This window comes from Silene latifolia, chromosome 6, assembly GCF_048544455.1.
Source record: "Silene latifolia isolate original U9 population chromosome 6, ASM4854445v1, whole genome shotgun sequence".
Lineage (NCBI taxonomy): Eukaryota > Viridiplantae > Streptophyta > Magnoliopsida > Caryophyllales > Caryophyllaceae > Silene > Silene latifolia.
This window is the reverse complement of record NC_133531.1, coordinates 99,381,224-99,388,157: the sequence shown is the minus strand read 5'-3', so window position 1 is coordinate 99,388,157 and position 6,934 is coordinate 99,381,224. Positions and strand designations below refer to the sequence as shown.

The 6,934-nt window shown below is 40.5% G+C and overlaps 1 non-coding gene across 1 annotated transcript; it reads left to right on the top strand.

Moving 5' to 3' along the window:
- The first annotated feature begins 6,457 nt into the window (after positions 1–6,457).
- On the top strand, positions 6,458–6,564 carry LOC141589064 (small nucleolar RNA R71). The gene has a single exon (XR_012520018.1). It is a non-coding gene; the product is annotated as a small nucleolar RNA R71 (small nucleolar RNA).
- Positions 6,565–6,934: the final 370 nt, after the last annotated feature.

Below are 6,934 nucleotides of genomic sequence, written 5' to 3'. Positions count from 1 at the left end.
TCTAATCTTGTCTCTCCTTGATGCTTGGTCATTAGATTCGATCAATTTAGTCTCGTTTTGCCATGAAAATGCAAGATTCTTACTCCTTTCCTACCAAGGGATCAAAATCTCAAAGAATATGCAAAACAAAGAACTAAAGATAAGAAATGACCCAAATATGCACTAAAAAGCATGGGAACAAGGCTAATTCGGGGGCTAAATATGCGCTAATTATGGTCACATCAAATATCTCCAAACCGAACCTTTGCTCGTCCCGAGTAAAGAGGTGACAAAGACTAGGACCAATACTAACCTATCCTAATAATATAGCCGATATGAGACAATTAGCGGGTCTCACTCCGCCCCTTCAACTCACAACAAGACAACCATGAGGTAGGATGCCTTCTTGCAAGGCAAGGTGGGTCTTGCCAAAATGGCGACACATCCAAACATTAAGCACACAAAATCACATAACGGATGCATCTACAAAAAGAATAGCCACTTCCTCATCAAGCGACGGAGGCACTAAAGAGGAACAAATTTAAGAGCATGTAATCCTTCACAAATACTAGTTCATCAAATTACTAAGGCTAAGAGGATGGCACTAAATCACCTCCAAATGGTGTTAAACTAGACTACTTTCGTCCTCAATTTCCAAATGCTTTCGTCAAGAGCGATCGGATGGTGGTGGAATGATGATCCCTATGATGCTAGTAGCATATGACATGACAAGTCTCGAATTCTCTACAAAAGTAAAGGTCATGGATTGTCCCAAGCTCGACCAAGTGGCTTGACAAAAAGGATTTTGGGAATGAAATGCTCAAATCTTTATTCACAACGGGTGGATATGACTAGTATTCAAAATTGTCCTCATTTCACTTTCACAATTCAAAAATTTAAGATGGGGTTTGTCCCTTCCGGGCTAGTGTCCTTTGCTTTCGCCAATCGCTTATTAGGCAACCGGTTAACCTCTAGACAATAGCTTTTCGGGGTGATAGTCACTCTGTCTCTGGGCGGCCGAATTCACAACCGTATGGGGGCCCAATTCAATGGATCCCGCACCAAAGCACATCGAAGTGGTACGCCTCCATCAAAACAACTTAATTTTCTCAACATTCAACAATTCATAACATTTGAGGTTTCTTTGGCATTAGATTACTTCCACATGACAAAATTCTTTGAAATGAGCACTTCAAGCTTATTGATAGAAAAATATTTTTGGGTTGCCTTACCACAAGGTCAAACAAGGTCACCTAGACAAGTTAACCAAGTCCACATCGCATCACGGGGTTGGATAGGTGACTCACATGCAAACCCTTGACTAGGCTTTGGGTCATGGGTCAAAAGACACTAGTATGACACTATCTAGGGTGTTTTACAACCATTCTAGTAGACAAAGTCTTAAGTTGAACAAGTATTTGTAATGGCTTAGTTGCTCTTGTCAAAGTTCCAAATTAGGCATTTTTCAAAATTTTTCTAATATGCAACTACATGCCATGATGCAACTAATATAAACATCCTAATGCAAGTGATTCTATCAACTAATATGGCATATAAACTAAATGCAAGTCCTAAGTTCACATTTTTATACCGCATCAATCAAAATAAAGCCACATAGTCATTAACATAAAGAGGAAAAAGGAGATTGGAAAGATCATACCATGCGGTCTTCATTATCCTCATGTCTCGGATGTGGCGTAGTCAATCAATGTGAGCAAGGATAGAACAAACACAATATATACAAGACTATATATACAAGGCTATAAAAGGAAATAAACATGTTTTTGGGTTTTCAATTTTCAAATTTTTATGATTTTTGAAATTTTTCAAATTGTTTTTGGATTTTTGAATAAGAGTTAAATGTTAGAATTCCCATCCCCACACTAATATGGGCATTGCCCTCAATGGCCAAAATGATGGAAATTATGCAAAGATGATGCATGATTTCTATACTAAATGCAATCTACACTAAGCTACACTACATGATGCATGGTTTTTGTTATGACGGAGAGGATAATTTAAATTATCTCCCGTTGTGTATGCATTAACTTCCCCAAACCGAGTAAGACACTATTGCTAATGTCCAAGGATGGGTGTAGTTCATGCACACACTATGCAATGCATGAAACTAATTTGTCATTTTGGATTTTGAAAATGGGAACAATAAAATGAGAACACCTCAATGGTACCGAGGTGTGAGTCCTCTATGGTGCTAGGACTACTCCAACAATGATCAAAATTATAATTAAAACAAAGAGAGAAATAGACAAACCATGAGAGGGTAGGAGTCTCTAAGGCTTGCTAATCTTCCATCATGTTATCACCATCACTTTCCTCATTAGAAGTGGTCACATTGCCACTTCCCTCTTCATTTGCTTCTTCACTTTCTTCCTCATCTTGCTCATCATCATCTTCACCATCCTTTTCCCCTTCTTCACTTGCTTCTTCATCAATGTTATCATCAACTTCTTCATCATTACCAACAACCTCATTGTCATCCGAAACGACCCTAGATGCACCCGGAAATAAGACATCTCTATCCGCCCAACTAGGCAAAGGACATGATGGATCAAGTAGTCCTTGCCTAGCTAAGTGTATGAGGGGTGGATATTGAGCCAAGTAAGCGTTTTTCCGATCCTCAAAGGCTTGCTTGTGCATTGCTTGCATGAGAAGAGTCACATAGTCATTTCTTGCTTCAATCCCCTCGGGCTTGAACTCTTCATACTCAAAAGGGTAAGGTGGTATGACAATGGAAGAGGAGGGCATTTCAAGTTCACCCTTTTGTAGTTGAATAATATACTCGGCCTCTTTAGAAAGGGGAAGTAGATAATTGGTCCGGTGGACGCTTAGACGGCAAATCTTTGAAGGCAAGGTGAACGATCTAGCTTCACTAGTGATCCATCCATACTTAGTGTCAAGAGGATTATGGGCAACCCACTTGTACTTGTGTATCATAGTATGCAAATCAACAAGATGACCACCCTCCTTTGCTTTATACTTGTTATCCTTATTGAAGTTAGGATCAAAGTACTTAGCTAGGATAGTGACTAGGCCGCCATTGACAATAACGGTAGTGCCCTTCTTCCCACAATCAATGTTGAGCCATCTATTTTCGGATAATGCAAAAGTTGATCAATTTCCGAAGTAGAAGGTGTTGTTGCTCCCATAGAAGGTTGTTGTTGTTGTTGCACTTCCAAGTTTGGTGTTGCTACCACCTTAGCCAATGCTTTCTTTGTTTGAAGAGCCTTTTGCCTTTGTGAGAGTGCCTTAGCCTTTGGTGCCTTTGTTGCCTTTGTTGCTCCCTTAGTCCTTGCCATTGATGAATTAACCAAGAAAAGAATGGAAAATCTTCAATTTGTAGTGTACCCAAATCGATTTAAAGGTGAAAGGCTTTGCCTTTATGAAATCAAAAATCGACTCAAAGGTTGAAGATTTTGTGCTTGGTTTTGATTTTTATTGAAGAAGGAGTGATTGATTTGTTGTTAGAAGGATGATTTGATTTGATTTTGGTGAATGTTGTTGAGGGATTTTGTTTTTGTGATGGAGAGGATGAGGGTTTTGATGTTGTGGGTAGTGTTTATGAATGAATGAATGAATAAAGGAAGGTGGGAGGGATTTTATAAAGACCGAAATTTTCGAACTGCAGGGGCAATCCGTGCGGATTCTGCACAATCTGTGCGGATTCTGCTCTTTCTGGGTTTTATAAAACTCGCCTAAAGACGGGCGGATTCCGTGGAATACGCTCGGATTTGCTTGATACGGGACGGGCGGATTTTCCTGAAGACGGACGAATTTCAGTCCAGGAAATTTTTTCTTGTTTTCCTCGAGAGAAGACAGGCGTCTTGATCCCGGAGACGGACGGATTTCGAGAGACGGGCGGATTCTTTGTTCAGATGCCGGATTCTCTTACGGTCAAAAATCTTCCAAAAATATCACTTATAAAGTCGTGCGTCTTCAACCCGATGACGCTCGGACATCAAGACAAAGCGGATTCCGGAATCCGTTCGGATTCGACCCCTTGTACCCGGATTCAGTTCCATCCGTGCACAATGCATATCCCTTACCATTCTTCCATTCTTCTTCAAATCTTGTGTTCTTCATTGTGGGGGCACTACTAGGCACGGATAGCCTAGGCAATTGTCATCCCCACACTAAGGTAAAACACTACACATCAATTAAAATTATTAGTCCCTCCCTCACTTCTCTCAAACATGACAATTATCTTGATCAAAGTAAATAAAAATCCAAAGATGACAAAAAATGCAATACAAGAATTGAAATGTAAGTTAGGGAGTTAGAAATATTTACAAGTGGTGGTTTATGGAGGACTCCACCAAACTCTCATTCTTGATGAGATGTCAAGGGGGCATGTTCAAGGTGTTGTTGATGTTGCTCAACACCTTGAAAAAGTAATCGAAAGCTTGTTCATTATCATGGTAGAGGTCTTCAATAGACCTTGGCCCTTGTTGTCGGTCTTGATCGATGGCATTACCAATGTAGGGATTAAAAATCCCTTCAAATTCGTTGTCCCAAAGACCACAAACTTCATTAAGTTGATCATTGAAAATCTCTTGATTTGATGGAGACAACTCTCCCAATTTCTTCTCTTGGCCAATGAGGCCATTTTCTTCTTCCTTGATTGATTTTGATGAGCTTTGCAAGCTCTCCTTGTCACAATTCATTTGCTCTTTGAATGGAGCATCTTCAATTTTCTTCTTCCATTGGAGTTCCGATTTCTTCCTCTCATCCTTTCGGCTATAATGATCAATCATGAAACATGGTTCATGCAAATGAGGAGCTCTCATAGTCTTGTCAAGATTAAAAGTTATGCTTTCATCTCCCACTTCTAGAGCGAGCTCACCATGTTTCACATCAATCACCGCACCCGCGGTGTGTAGGAAAGGTCTTCCTAGAATGATTGGAATGTTGGAATCTTCCTCCATATCAACAATGACAAAGTCCACCGGGATGAAGAACTTCCCAATTCGTACGGGGACATCTTCCCATATCCCTAATGGTGTCTTCGTCGATCTATCGGCCATTTGGAGTGTGATATTGGTGCATTTAAGCTCTCCCATCCCCAACCTTTTACTCACCGAATACGGCATGACACTCAGACTAGCCCCTAGATCACATAAGGCTTTGTTGATCGTCGTGTCGCCAATGGTACACGGTATTGAGAAGCTTCCCGGATCCTTTAACTTTGGAGGTGAACTCCCTTGAAGTATTGCACTACTCACCTTAGTGAAGGCGATAGTCTCAAGTTTCCGGATCGACTTCTTCTTTGTGAGGATATCTTTCATGTATTTTTGCATAGGCCGGCACGTGATTTATTAATTCCGTGAAAGGAATTGAGACTTCCAAATTCTTCACAATTTCCATGAACTTTCCAAGTTGATAATCAAATTTGGGCTTGGCTTGACGACTTGGAAAAGGAAGTCTAATCACAATGGGCTCCTTCTCCTTGACCTTGTCTTCATTTTTCTTTGAACTTTCTTCTTTTGATGATTCTCCATCTTTGGAGCTTTGCACAATTTCTTCCTTTTCACTAACTTCCACAACTTCATCCTCAACTTGCTTCCTTGGTGCTTCATACCTTGTACCACTTCTCAAGTGAATGGCACTAACCGTTTCATGTCTAGGGGGATTACTTTGAGGTGGTAATTGCCCCTTTTGTCTTTGTGAGCTTGAAGATGCTAGTTGAGTCAATTGTGTTTCCAACATCTTGGTGTGAGCTAGAATGTTGTTGATGGTGGTTTCCTTTGCTTGGCTATCTTTTTGCATTTGAGTGAAAAATTCTTGTTGATTCTTTTGCATTTGGAGGACCGCTTTTTGGACATCAAAGCCTTGGTCATTTTGGTGATTGTATGGATTTTGATTTTGGTAACCTTGGTTTTGATTGAAAAAGGGTCTTTGATTTTGGTTTCTCATGGGTGGTGGAGTGTATGTTGTTTGAGGGTTTTGAACATTTTGTCTTTTGTATGAGAGATTTGGATGGAATTTGGTGTTCTCATTGTAATAGTTGGAATAAGGGGTACCACTCTTGTATGCTTGGAAAGCATTCACTTGTTCATTTGTTCCCCTACATTCACCTTGGTCATGTCCCAAAGTTCCACAATTCTCACATATCCCACTTGGGATTGATGAGGATGCCGTCATGGCATTAACATGATGCTTTGGTGATTTTGAGACTTCTTCAAGTCTAGCCATAACTTTTTCAAACTTCAAATTGATTGTGTCAATGTGAGCACTAAGTTGAGCACCCAATTGAGTAACGGAGTACACTTCATGCTTTCCTCCTCTAGTAGCCTTGCGAGGTCTACTATATTGTGAGTTATGGACCGCTATTTCCTCAATCTTGTTCCATGTTTGATTGTCATCAACTTCGGTGAACATTCCATTTGATCCCATATTGAGAATGTTCCTAGAATCTTCATATAAACCATTCCAAAATTGTTGTACCAAGAACCATTCGCTAAGTCCATGGTGAGGACATGAGCGACAAATTCCCTTGAACCGCTCCCAAGCTTCATACAAAGATTCTTCATCCCTTTGCTTAAAACCCGTAATTTGAGCTCTTAGCATGTTAGTCTTTTCTGGTGGGTAGAATTTTTTGTAGAAAGCTAGAGCCAACTTCTTCCAAGAATCTATTCCGAGGGTGGCCTTATCAAGGCCCTTCAACCATTGCTTTGCGGTGCCGATTAAAGAAAAAGGAAATAAGACCCATCTAATTTGGTCTTGAGTCACACCCGTTTGAGAGATTGCATCACAATAGTCGCAAAAGGTTTCCATATGAGAATGAGGGTCTTCACTAGGCATCCCCCCAAATTGGCTCCTCTCAACTAATTGGATGAAGGCGGACTTGGCAATAAAATTTCCGGTTAGATGTTGCGGTGTAGGAGTACCATTTGGTAGATTCTCCTCGGTGGGTACGGAGTGTGACGAGAATTTAGGC